This window comes from Podarcis cretensis (genome assembly GCF_951804945.1).
Source record: "Podarcis cretensis genome assembly, chromosome: 12".
NCBI lineage: Eukaryota > Metazoa > Chordata > Lepidosauria > Squamata > Lacertidae > Podarcis > Podarcis cretensis.
This window is the reverse complement of record NC_137181.1, coordinates 4188414-4202533: the sequence shown is the minus strand read 5'-3', so window position 1 is coordinate 4202533 and position 14120 is coordinate 4188414. Positions and strand designations below refer to the sequence as shown.

The 14120-nt window shown below is 47.6% G+C and overlaps 1 long non-coding RNA gene across 1 annotated transcript; it reads right to left on the bottom strand.

The window, feature by feature from the left end:
- Positions 1-11175: 11175 nt before the first annotated feature.
- Positions 11176-12071, bottom strand: LOC307199383. The gene is made up of 2 exons (XR_013831952.1): positions 11824-12071; positions 11176-11309 (listed from the first exon to the last, which is right to left on the bottom strand). It is a non-coding gene; the product is annotated as an uncharacterized lncRNA (long non-coding RNA).
- Positions 12072-14120: the final 2049 nt, after the last annotated feature.

The following is a 14120-nucleotide window of genomic DNA, read 5'->3' as shown; positions in this document are numbered from 1 at the left end:
CTCATCTTGCTTTACAGGCCAAGGGAGCCGGCGTTTGTCTGCAGACAGTTTTTCCGGGTCATGTGGCCAGCATGACTAAGCCGCTTCTGGCAAGCCCAAGACGCTCAGTGGTTTAGACCACAGCGCCACCCTCATCCCGTATATTAAAGGTAAAGGTAAAGGTACCCCTGCCCGTACGGGCCAGTCTTGACAGACTCTGGGGTTGTGCGCCCATCTCACTTAAGAGGCCAGGGGCCAGCGCTGTCCGGAGACACTTCCGGGTCACGTGGCCAGCGTGACATCGCTGCTCTGGCCAGAGCCAGAGCCAGAGCCGCACACGGAAACGCCGTTTACCTTCCCGCTGGTAAGCGGTCCCTATTTATCTACTTGCACCCGGAGGTGCTTTCGAACTGCTAGGTTGGCAGGCGCTGGGACCGAGCAGCGGGAGCGCACCCCGCCGCAGGGATTCGAACCGCCGACCTTTCGATCGGCAAGCCCTAGGCGCTGAGGCTTTAACCCACAGCGCCACCTGCGTCCCATATCCCGTATATTATCCATACGCAAATCAGCACTTCTCCGAAACCAAAGGTAGCCCGAGCCTATATTTTCTCTTATGCTGGGAAATACTTTTTCTTTTCTTTTTTAAAGAAAGCTTTATAGAAAGTGTGACCTACTGGACCATTTCCGTCCCAGAGGACAGTAGAATTGCTCCAAAAGTTGTCCTCTTTGCAGCTCTGTCTCTTGAACCAATGCTAGATCTTCCATAGTGATCTTATTGAATCCTGGAACGGCAGAGTTGTCAGGAACGCAAAGGGACATCCAGTCTAACCCGCAACTGCCAAAGACAGGGTTTTAGAACCCTTATTTAAACCCCACATGTAGGCAACTGATGAACTGCAATTAATGCAATCTCTGCTACCCATTAAAACCTACCCCACATGCAGGGCACCCATTGCGTGTGTGATAGGAATTTTGAGGTCTTAGATACTGTATATGGCAATGTTCAAAACCGCACATACATAGATCAGCACAGGAAGACCGACCTGAAGCCATTTTGATTCCTAAACTGAGCAAATGTTTTCTCTGCAAGGTCAAAGGAAAATGGAAAAGCCTCCCCATTGTCTTTTCCTTCGCAAATCCTGTCTTAAGGGTATGTCTGTGTTTGAATAAGGTGTGAGCCTGTGACCTGGCCCAGGAACTAAGTATTTATCACTGCGAAAGACTGGCCAGGCTACCCAAGAAATCCAATCAAGTAAGCAGGGTATCCAATCAAGTAACCTGCCAGACAGGAGATAAACAACTGTTTTAGACGGCCTTTTCTGTGATGTAGGTGTGATGTATCTGGGGGGTGGTCTTAGGTTACACCCCTTCTGTGATGTATGTATGATGTTTCTGGGGGTGGTCTTGATCTACAGGGTGGCAATTTCAATAGTATTTATAAGGCCTTGCACGCCATTTTTCTGGGTTCCTCCTCCTCTCCTGTGTGTGAGGGGAGCATCCTGTTGCAACAGATCAATAAAGATCAGGCTTACTGGCTGCTTTGCTTCTCAGTATTCTCTGGCTGGCCTCTGTTATTCTCTCCTACCAATAGGGAACCTATGTAAGGACTCTGTATGGGCTCTTGGATACCCCATAAGGGAAAAGGGCAATTTTTATTTACAACACGTTGCAAAGGAGAGTGGGGTTGTCTCTGAGCGGGAAACCTCTCAGGCATTTCCCGAGGGGCTCTTCCCACGGCACCTCTGGCCGCCTTGTGCTTCTCTCCCGTGTGGACGCGCTGGTCATTGAGCAGGTTCTGTTTCCAGATGAACCGCTTGCCGCAGGCCTGGCACGGGTAGGGCCTCTCACCAGTGTGCAGCCGCTGGGGGTACTGCAGATGATCCCGGCGGCTGTAGTTCTTGCCGCACTCCTCGCACTGGAAGGGCTTCTCTCCAGTGTGCAAGCGCTGGTGGTTCTGCAGGTGTTCCTTGCGGCTGTAGCGCTTCCCACACACACCACAGGTGTAAGGGCGCTCTCCGGTGTGGATCCGGCTGTGGTAGTTCAGCCGGGAGCGGTGCAGGAAGCGCCGGCCGCAGTGGGAGCACTGGTGTTGCTTGAGCTTTCCGTGGCTGCTTCGGTGAGCCACCAGGTCTTGCCACTTGCCAAAGGCCTCGCCGCACTCGCTGCAGGAGTAGCGGCAGGGCTGGACTTCAGGCCCCGTCAGGGTGTCCTGGCTGGCCAGCTGCTCTTCTGTGAGCGCAGTCACACCGTTCTCATTGCACCTCGAAGGTACGCCAGGCCAGTGGGACTCCTTATCACTTGGACAGGCAGTCGTCCATTGCCCAGACATCCCTGTCTCCCATTGCGAAGAATCCCCCAGGATGTTTCCCGGCTGAGCCTCGGCCTCCAGATGTTCTCCAGAATCTCCACCAGAGCGGAAGATTTGGTCCAGGCCTGCGTCACATCCATCGGGATTCTTAACCACGTCCCCCATCTTTCCGGCAAAGGCCACCACGCGCTGGTTGTGCTGCGAATGTTCCTTGTGGCTGTAGCTTTCTCCACGTTCTTCGCCGCGGCAGGGCTTCTTCCCAGCGAGTAAACGATTCCCGAGGTGCTCCTTGCGACCAAAGCTCTTCTCGCACTGGTCGCAGCTGTAGGGGCGCTCTCTGGTGTGGATGCGGGCGTTGTAGTTCAGCTGGGAACAGTGCAGAAAGCACTGGCCGCAGTGAGCACACTGGTGCTGTTTGGTCCTGTCGTGGGCGCTGTGGTGGGCGGTCAAATCCTGCCACTGCCGGAAGACCTCTCCGCAGTCACTGCAGCGATGACATCCCGGCTCTGGTGAGGCCATCAGTGCAATATTCTCCTCGCCGTGAAGTTTCTCCTGGCCGGTCAGTGGCTGTTCGGAAGGGTTAGGATTGCCCCTGCTACAATACCGAGACATGTTGGGCTTGTGGGATTCCCCATCGCACCAAAGAATAGGTTTCCGTTCCACTGACCCAAATGTACCCGCTGTCAAGGGACTCTGGAGTGTGTTCCCGGGCAGAATCTCTGACCGGGGCTGGTCTTTGGGTTCTCTCAGACAAGATGCCAGGATTTCACCCAATTCCGTGTAGCTTTCGTTGGGGTCGTCCTCTATCTTAATCACAATCCCGACGTTTCCTGAATAAAGGAAAAGGACAGAATTTTCGTATAAGGGGGAAAAAATTAGGAAGCAACCTTAAGCCACATTTGCACAAGACATTTAAAACGCTGTTAAATCACTCAAAACCATCATGGCTTCCCCCAGAGAACTCTGGGAGCTGAAGTTTCTTGAGGGTGCTGAGAGTTCTAAGGCAGCCTCCATTCCCCTCACGGAGGTACAGTTCCCAGAATTCCCTGCAGAGACGGATTAATTGTTAAGCCGCTTTTGGAGGGGAAAAGTTTTTTATTGGTTTTACATAGTTTTATGCATTTTAGATTTAACCATTTCAAACACTAAAGTAAAAGGTTCTTTCAAACCTTCGGACCTCCTCTCCTCCCTCCATGGGGAAGCCCAGCCAGATGGGTGGGGTATAAATAAATTATTATTATTATTATTATTATTATTATTATTATTATTATTATTATTATTAAATATAAAGTTTTCGGCATCTTTTACCATTATCCATCTATTATATATCCATAGTCACCATAGTTAAATTCCACATTACAAGTGTCATTACATCCCTGCCAGTGATTTCAACTGTTTACCGTGGTCTTTTAAGTAAATTAAGAATTTTCTCCAGTCTTTTAAAAATACTTGAACTTCCTGGTTTCTGATTTCCGCCATCAGTTTCGCCATGTCAGCATATTCCATCAGTTTGGTCTGCCATTCTTCTCTCGTCGGTACTTCTTGTTGGTTTCTGTTTATGCCAATGTACAATCAGGGTCTATTTGATTGGTCGTGCAAGAAGCAAACGACAGTAAGCTTAAGTTTTTGTGAAGCTAAACTGAATGCACTGTCTTATTCACTTGTGGATTGTGAATGGTTGTTACAATTGTGTAAAGACATGAGAATTCCTGTAAAGTGTCCAATCCAGGTTTATCAGGACAACAAATCATGTTTGGCTTTGCTGACGTCTGAAGGTTGTAAGCAAAGCACAAAGCACTTGCAATTGAAGCTGCAACATGCTAGAGAATGTGTTCAGAAAGGACTCGTAACAGTGTCCTACATCAGTGTTCCCCAACCTTGGGCCTCCAGCTGTTTTTGGACTACAACTCCCATCATCCCTCGCTAGCAAGACCAGTGGTCAAGGATGATGGGAATTGTAGTCCAAAAACAGCTGGAGGCCCAAGGTTGGGGAACACTGTCCTACATGACAGGTAATGAAATTCCTGCTGATTTATGGTCCAAGGTTGTTCCAAGGGATCAACACTGTACCTATGTACAGAAACTGGGTTTGTACTGAGATTGTACTGACACACTGCCCAGTGGTGTTCACAGAAAGGGGGAGGATGTTGGTTTCTGTTTATGCCACTGTGCAGTGCTCTTGGAGTCACAAGACTCTGTTTACATTCCAGAGACATTCCAGGCTGTTGGAAGTCTCACGGAAGACAGGAGACAGATGTGATGTTACTGGTTTCCTTTTCAGTTGCTCTCTGCAAACATCAGTCCTACTCCCCAGGCAGTTCATCTTCAAAAAATAAAATAAAAGCCAGTCTCCTACACCAAAGTGCTTTTCATCCTTGGAAACACCAAAGAACACATTGCCCCATGAACAACTTTCTTTAAAAAAAAAATTAATCTTTCAGTTATTTCTTTTTTTTTTAAATATATTTATTTGTTTTTCCAAAAACAGAAGAAACATCAAAACAACCCAAAACAGCAAAAACAATACACCAAATAAAAAGTAAAGAAAAAAAAAGAAAGTTAAAAATAAAAACTCCAGTTTTCAGACTCATTTTTACAGAACCTTCTTTCTTGACCTCCTCACGCCTCCCTTTTTTGTGTTCCTCTTTGTCCAATCAGATACAGCAAATCCCTACCCTTCTTCAAAACTCATTTCTAATTATTGTAATCACTTCTATTATGTCTCCAATCTTTCCTCCTTATAATTAAACACCTTTAACATATTATTTACTTTGACATAATATAACCTTATTTTTTCACCCTTTTTCTATTACATTTTTTGCATATTTTTTAACACTGTACCACCGATGCCATATTATTTCATATCCAACATCATTTTAGCATTCATACACTTTACAGTGTTTCTGCAGATAATTCTTGAATCTTTCAGTTATTTCTTACCAAATGAAGCAAAGAATCTCAATTGCACCTATGCACTCGTGGGATGAACTGGCGGTGATGGACTTTGGGGTCATAATCGTTCGATAAAGATGTTGGCACAGTGTGTGGCGGCCACAAGAAAGGGGAATCCCAGGCTAGGCCATGTTCGGAAAGGAATTGGGAATTGAAATTGCCCCTATCATAATATGGTGTGACCCCGTTTGGAATGACAGTTCTGGTGACCTCAGCTCAAAAAAAAGATGTTGTGGTGCTGGCAAAGGTTCAGAAAAGGGTTGCTCAAAGGTCCTCTGCCGCGAGAGAGAGTGCGCGCTGGCACCGTCGTCCTGGCGCGAGGAGTTCCATCAGCCCTTCCCCACCCAAGGGGGGGGAGGGAGAGAGACTCTCGCCCACGCCGCCCGCGAGCCCAGAGGTGGCAACGGTGGTGGCAGCTGAGGAGGCGGCCTGAGGGAGGAGGAAGAGGAGGGGATGGGGAGGGATGCAGAATGGCAGCACTTCAGCAGCTGCCGTGGCACCGCAAGCGCCTCATGCCGGATTGACAGCATCTGTCAATCCTACCAATATACGCAACTCTACAATAGCAAAATCCCTTATTTTGGCTGCTGATCCCTTTCTTCGAGGCTGCTGGTCCCTTATTTTCAAATCTGTAAGTTGACAGCTATGCACGAAGAAGTCAGTTGTATGAAATTACATGTGTGGAGAACATGGAGAAAGAATAATAATAGAGGCCAGGTTCATCTAAGGAAGCGGAATATCGGATGATTCTGGAGAGAGGAAAGGAAAACTTCACGCAGTGCAGAGTTTTACTGCCAGAGGAAGTCATGGCGGCCCGACTCCTCCGTGAATAGATCTAATCCGGGGTTTTTTAAGCCATCACTGCCTCCTGCTGAAGGGAGTTCCATATGTGTTGGCTGTGTTCTACCTCGGCATTACACCTCTGAATAACAGTTGCTGGCAACCTCAGGTGGCAAGAGGACTGCTGTGCTCAAGTCTAGCTTGCAGGCATCCCAGCTGGGCTCTCACGTTCTTAAGCTCTGCTGTCCCCATTTTGCAGATCTTCTGCAGGAACGCTGAGCTGCTCAGCAGATCACGAGATTCTTGCAATCAGAAACAATGTCCAAGAGGATACTGGAGCTTGATACAGCGGCTTTGCAAAATACATTCCCAGACATTAAGGTAAAGGGACCCCTGACCATTAGGTCCAGTCGTGGACGACTCTGGGGTTGCGGCACTCATCTCCCTTTATTGGCCGAGGGAGCCGGCGTACAGCTTCCGGGTCATGTGGCCAGCATGACTAAGCCACTTCTGGCGAACCAGAGCAGCGCACGGAAACGCCGTTTACCTTCCCGCCGGAGCGGTACCTATTTATCTACTTGCACTTTGACGTGCTTTCGAACTGCTAGGTTGGCAGGAGCAGGGACTGAGCAATGGGAGCTCACCCCGTCGCGGGGATTTGAACCGCTGACCTTCTGATCGGCAAGTCCTAGGCTCTGTGGTTTAACCCACAGTGCCACCTGTGTCCCTTTTATGGGTGAGCTCCCATTTAATGGGTGAGCTGCCATTGCTCAGTCCCTGCTCCTGCCAACCTAGCAGTTTGAAAGCATGTCAAAGTGCAAGTAGATAAATAGGTACCACTCCGGCGGAAAGGTAAACGTTGTTTCCGTGCGCTGCTCTGGTTTCGCCAGAAGAGGCTTAGTCATGCTGGCCACATGACCTGGAAGCTGTATGCCGGCTCCCTCGGCCAATAAAGCGAGATGAGCGCCGCAACCCCAGAGTCGGCCACAACTGGACCTAACAGTCAGGGCTCCCTTTACCTCTACCTTACCCTCGCACGAGACTCACTGAAACGAACTCTTTGCGACACCAGTGGATTTATTGTGCTCCGGTGGAATCTTACAAAGTTTGGTGGTGGAATCTAAAGTTTGGAATCTAAAGTGTAGTTCTTTCTAATGGGCCACACTAGATGTCTCAAAAACTGGACTCCTAAATGCCACCATTTCAGAAACTGAGGGGGTTGAGACAAGTGTTTTATAGGATGGGATGGAATAAAATGCTGATAAAACAACCCCTGGAATAAACTCCTGTTTGCTTTCTGAGAGTTGGCAGGTTGGATCCAGAAAACTCCCTCATCAGCTGTTGGCACTGGGGAAAAATGTTCTAAGTTAGTGTCAGAGCTGCCCAAGGTCCCAGCTCACAGAGGACCAACGCCAGGTCGTCATTATATACAAAAGTCTTTATTGAAGTTCAGTTTCCATTCCAAAGCCGTAGCGCGCAGCTCTACGTCTTAAACCCTAGACCGCCGAAGCTCCGTCTGAGTCTCCTCCCCCTAGACACCAGTTTAAGACTCTAGCCTTACTCCACCTCTTCCGTTGTTCTTTCCTCCTCTGGGTCCGTCTGCCCGCCGGGGTGTTGCCCTTTCTGGACTCTTCTGATGCTGAAGAGTCCCCGGATTCTTCCCCCTGCCTCCGGCGTGCTTTAGGACCTGGCTCCCAATCCGAGCTCCCTGCTGTCCCGCGCGCCTGTACATTTGAACTTGGCGCGTGCGCCCACCCGGCCACCTTCCTCCTGACCGTTACACTGCTCCTGTCACTGCTTCCCCCTTCGGGGGGGCTAGCTGGATCTGACTTCCCCTCCGTTCCCTCACTCAGCGATAGGGGCGTGGTCAGCCCTGACTCATCTTCTCTCCCCACTGGAGGGGAAGCCTGCCCTGACACATGTGACTCTTCCCCCCCCCCCCCCGCTACGCTCTGGTGGGGAAACTGGTCCCGATCTCCAGCTGCTGCTTTGGGAGTCGCTGCTGGCCCCTAGCTTCTGGTGCGTCCCTCCCGGGACCCCCCTTGTCCTGGCCATCGGAGCCCCCTTCTGTGAATCTTCCGATTCGCTGGAGAGGCTCATGGAATCTCTCGGGACACTGTCATCTTCCCCTACGCTGCCCTCAGATTCTTCCCCTTCGCTCTCCATCTCCCCTCTTCCCTGTGCTTCTGCTCCTGAGCCCCTGACAGTTAGTTTCTGCATTTTCGCCCTGCTTGCTCGGAAGAGTTGCTCTCAAAACGCCTCCCTGCTGCGGTGGATTTGACGCACGATGAATCAAACATTTAACACACACCTCTTGCCAAAGTCCCACAGAAGCAAATGGGATTTAGAGACGGCACACATCTTGTTGAACTGGTGCAACTTCCTGACATCAGCTGTCATATATCCAAGAAGCAGAGCCATAGTCTACAGAAATCATCTCTCAAGAGGCGGTTGGAGGATGAATGGTGGCTAACAGATTGAGGTTGAAATCTGACAAGACAGAAGTATTGTTTTTGGGGGACAGGGGGCGGGCTGGTGTGGAGGACTCCCTGGTCCTGAATGGGGTCACTGTGCCCCTGAAGGACCAGGTGCGCAGCCTGGGAGTCATTTTGGACTCACAGCTGTCCATGGAGGCGCAGGTCAATTCTGTGTCCAGGGCGGCTGTCTGCCAGCTCCATCTGGTATGCAGGATGAGACCCTCCCTGCCCGTGGACTGCCTCACCAGAGTGGTGCATGTTCTGGTTATCTCTCGCTTGGACTACTGCAATGCGCTCTATGTGGGGCTACCTTTGAAGGTGACCTGGAAAGTATAACTAATCCAGAATGTGGCAGCTAGACTGGTGACTGGGAGCGGCCACTGAGACCACATAACACTGGTCCTGAAAGACCTACATTGGCTCCCAGTACGTTTCCGAGCACAATTCAAAGTGTTGGTGCTGACCTTTAAAGCCCTAAACGGCCTTGGTCCTGTATACCTGAAGGAGCGTCTCCACCCCCATCGTTCTGCCTGGACACTGATATCCAGCGCCGAGGGTCTTCTAGTGGTTCCCTCACTGCAAGAAGCCAAGCTACAGGGAACCAGGCAGAGGGCCTTCTCAGTAGTGCCCCCCGCCCTGTGGAATGCCCTCCCACCAGATGTCAAAGAGAAAAACAACTACCAGGCTTTTAGAAGACATCTGAAGGCAGCCCTGTTTACGGAAGCTTTTAATGTTTAATAGACTATTGTATTTTAATATTCTGTTGAAAGCCACCCAGAGTGGCTGGGGAAACCCACCCAGATGGGTGGGGTAAAAATAAATTATTATTATTATTGTTGTTGTTGTTGTTGTTGTTGTTGTTATTTCCGGAACAGTCTTTGCCCACCGGAGATGTGCTGGCCGGGTGGAGTTTCAGGCCAGAACATTTGAGGACATCGGGTTGGAGTTAAGTGGCCGCGTACACACTGCACATTTGAAGCACGTTCTCCTGCCACTCTGAAAGACTTCTGGGAACTCTAGTTCACCTCTGACAGAGTTACAATCCCCAGCAAACTACAATTCCCTTAACAAACTACAGTGCCCAGAATTCTCTGAGGTGCGGTGTGCATGCATGCAGAGTCAGAGGCTCAGGATGTTATACGGATTCCCTGCAGCTTCTTTTAAAGTGACGTTTTATTTTAGAGCAAGCTTTTTAATTTCAATATAGGGATAATTAAGGCAGCAATTCTGTACCCACTTATCTGGCAGCAAGCACCACTGTGCCCAATGGGACTGATTGCTAAGTAGTCCTATATATAGGGCTGTGCTGTTAAACATGTGATATCAATGGGACTCAACAGAAATTATTATTAGGGGATTAGAGGCAGACAGCAGAACAAGAGAAAGTCTGTATAACCACATGCCCTACTGTGTTACTATCAGTAAGGTAAAGGTAAAGGGACCCCTGACCATTAGGTCCAGTCACGGACGACTCTGGGGTTGCGGCGCTTATCTCGCTTTACTGGCCGAGGGAGCCGGCGTACAGCATGACTAAGCCACTTCTGGCGAACCAGAGCAGCACACGGAAACGCCGTTTACCTTCCTGCTGGAGTGGTACCTATTTATCTACTTGCATTGTGACGTGCTAGCTGGGCAGTTACTATCAGTGAACTAGATCAATTTTAGGAGAACAGCCTAAAACAGCAAAGGCTTCCAAACTGGGACAAATTGTGCATCATTTCCTTGTTTCCCTCACCTCAGCAGCGTACATGAATGCAGCAACTCATAAACACTTCAGTCTTATAAAAAAGGTAAAGGAGCCCTGGACGGTTGTCCAGTCAAAGGCGACTGTGGGGTTGCAGCACTCATCTTGCTTTCAGGCTGAGGGAGCCAGCGTTTTTAAGAATAATAACAATTTATTATTTATACCCCACCCATCTGGCTGAGTTTCCCCAGCCACTCTGGGCAGCTCCCAATCGAGTGTTAAAAACAGCACAGCATTAAATATTAAAAACTTCCCTAAACAAGGCTGCCTTCAGATGTCTTTTAAAGATAAGATAGCTGCTTATTTCCTTCACAGACAGCTTTCCGGGTCCTGCGGCCAGCAGGACTAAACCACTTCTGGCGCAACAGGACACTGTGACAGAAACCAGAGTGCATGGAAATGCCGTTTACCTTCCCACCGGAGTGGTACCTATTTATCTACTTGCACTGGCATGCTTTTGAACTGCTAGGTAGGCAGGAGCAGGGACCAAGCAAAGGGAGCTCACCCCGTCGCTGGGATTTGAACCGCCGACCTTCTGATCGGCAAGCCCAAGAGGCTCCGTGGTTTAGACTACAGCGCCACCCGCATCCCTTTCAGTCATATCAGATAAGCACAATGTTTTTTTCATCATTTGAACTTTCTGTAAACTCATAAAAGCTTCCATCTGCATTTAAAGCAGACATGTCCAAAGTTCATTTTGGGGGCCAAATCTATATTTCCTGGGGTAAAATCCTTTAAAAAAGGTCAACTTCAATCCCAAAAAAGGTCAACAACTTTGGTCGTCCCTCATGGCCCTCACCTTCATCAAATCTGGCCCTCTTTGAAGAACGTACGGCCACCACTGATTTAAAGCATTCTTATGCCACATTTCCCCCCTCCCCAAAGAATCATGGGAAGTGTAGTTTCTTAAGGGTCCTGAGAGTTATTTTTTGGGGTGGGGTGGGGTGTGAGAACTATTCAGTGGTCTGGCACCGCTATTAAAGTGGCCCCAGAGCGCTTCAGATTTATTCTGCAGATGAGGCCCAACTCTTCTGTATCTTTACCCAAATGATCAGAACTAGAATTTAACCTAAAGGCTGATTGTATATTGACATAGACAGATATTTGTCGGGGACTGAAACCGGGAAGGGGGTATGGGGGGAATAGAAATTGGGAATTTATAAGGTATATAATTATAATTTGTTTTCTTTTTCTTATTGCTATTTGTATGAAAATTGGGAAATTCGTGGAAGGGAATCATGGTCGATCTTAGAAAATGTTTCAAGAATAAGTATTGATGTACAAGTTTTGATGAGTGTTAAGTTTAGATAAAGTAAAATAGGGTTTTAAAGTGAATTCAAAAGGTGAGGATTTGCTGAGCTAACAATTTGAATTGGAATACAGAGACGGGAGGTGTGAGGAGGTCTGAGAAATAAGTCAAAAGAAAGGTAAGCAATGGAAATTCTATGTGTTTTTAATTGTTTTTAAGTTTTGCATTTTTGTATTTTTATGATTTTTCTTTTTTGTCTTTTTTTGTTGTCTTTGCATTTTGTATTATCTTGGAAATGCCAATAAATATTCATTAAAAAAAAATAGAATTTAACCTCAAAGCGCATCATGCCCCCCCCCCCAGGGAATCTGCTGTCCTAGAGAGAACCTTGAGGATCTCCGTTTCATTGGAAAACAAGCCGCTAGTCCCCTTGGTGGCTGAGGCCAGACTGAAAACACGGGGAGGGGGGCACTGTTCCAAAGGCTCAGAAACCAGAGGACCAGGCTGTTTTTCCAGGATCCATCAAAGGGAATTCTTCAGCCGTCATCTTGGGGGTGGCGTGGGTGGTGGGTGCAAGGCAGCGAAAAGGTTTGGGGTTTTCTGCACCATCTCAACAACAACCCGCTCTCCTTTCCCACTGTTATTAGTTGTCTCTCTCTCTCTCTCTCCCCCCCCCCCCGATATTCAATATTTACTCCCGATGTTTTATTTTGTCACAGCTGTGGTGTAGCTTTTGGGATGATGACATTGCAGGAGATGGGTCTACTCCCAACCCACTGAACCTTTTTCTGCTGCATCCGTTGTTTGCCTGCCCTCTGCAAGCTTCCACCGTCAGATAGGTTGGTGTTCTTGTTGTTAAATATACCAAGAAAAAAGCACACCAAGAACTCTGGCCGATATAAGTTTCAGTAGTGGGAGTGGTCCCTACTCGCAAATCAATAGTGATAGGGCCCCGTTTCGATGTATTCACCTTCATCAGCTAATTTTTAAGGGGTTGTGTAAGTTAGAAGAATTCGTATAAATTGTTGTTGTTTAGTCATTTAGTCGTGTCCGACTCTCCGTGACTCCCTGGACCAGAGCACGCCAGGCACTCCTGTCTTCCACTGCCTCCCGAAGTTTGGTCAAACTCATGCTGGTAGCTTCGAGAACACTGTCCCACCATCTCGTCCTCTGTTGTCCCCTTCTCCTTGTGCCCTCCATCTTTCCCAACATCAGGGTCTTCTCCAGGGAGTCTTCTCTTCTCATGAGGTGGCCAAAGTACTGGAGCCTCAGCTTCAGGATCTGTACTTCCAGTGAGCACTCAGGGCTGATTTCCTTCAGAATGGAGAGGTTGGATCTTCTTGCAGTCCATGGGACTCTCAAGAGTCTCCTCCAGCACCAGAATTCAAAAGCATCCATTCTTCGGCGATCAGCCTTCTTTATGGTCCAGCTCTCACTTCCATACATCACTACTGGGAAAACCAGAGCTTTTACTATACAGACCTTTGTTGGCAAGGTGATGTCTCTGCTTTATCCATATAAATATATCCTGTTATTTTCTACGTTTCTCAGAGATAACAACTAAGTGTGGGTAGATCAACGTCTACCTTGGAAAACGCACAGAAAAGCTCAATATACACGTTGATCTACCCACACTTAGTTGTTATCTCTGAGAAACGTAGAAAATAACAGGATATTTTCTACACAGTCTTCAAACTTACACGACCCCTTAAAAATTAACCTGATGAAGGAGCTTCTATTGTCAGGCAGGGAGACATTGTGAAGTGGGTGGGTTGTTTTGCACATTATATACCAAGTCCAGTTTTGCATGTGTGCCCAATAAAAACTCAAGACTGGTCCCAGTTTCCCGAGGTTAGACCTAGCTGTGTGGGTGGGTGTGAGAGAGATACAGTGGTGCCCCGCAAGACGAACACCTCGCAAGACGGAAAACCCGCTAGACGAAAGGGTTTTCCGTTTTGGAGGTGCTTCGCAAAACGAATTTCCTATGGGCTTGCTTCGCAAAACGAAAATGTCTTGGGAGTTCCTGCGGGGTTCCCCCCCCTTTTTCTAAGCCGCTAAGCCGCTAATCTGCTTATCCGCTAAGCCGCTAAAAGCCGCTAATAGCGCTAACAGTGCTAATCCGCTAAGCCGTCAATGGGCTTGCTTCGCAGGACGAAAAAACTGCCAGACGAAGAGACTCGCGGAATGGATTAATTTCATCTTGCGAGGCACCACTGTACACACACACCATTTCAAACACTTTGATGTGTTCGTTTTTTAGATGTTTGGTTATACAGAATCATCCTGTATAATATAATAATATAATATAATATAATATAATATAATATAATATAATATAATATAATATAATATAATATAATATAATATAATATAATATAATATAATATAATATAATATAATATAATATAATATAATATAATAATATATTATTATATGTGTTCATTTTTTAGATATTTGGTTATACAGGAATCTTCCTGTATATTGTAATGTAATGTAATGTAATAATCTCACTGTATACAAGTTGTACAAGTGACAATAAAATATTTCAATTCCAATCCTAGCTGTGCATCTTTCAAAAACACGCAAGAGGCCCTAAGCTCAAGTATGGGAAAAGCCAACCACCAAATCCTA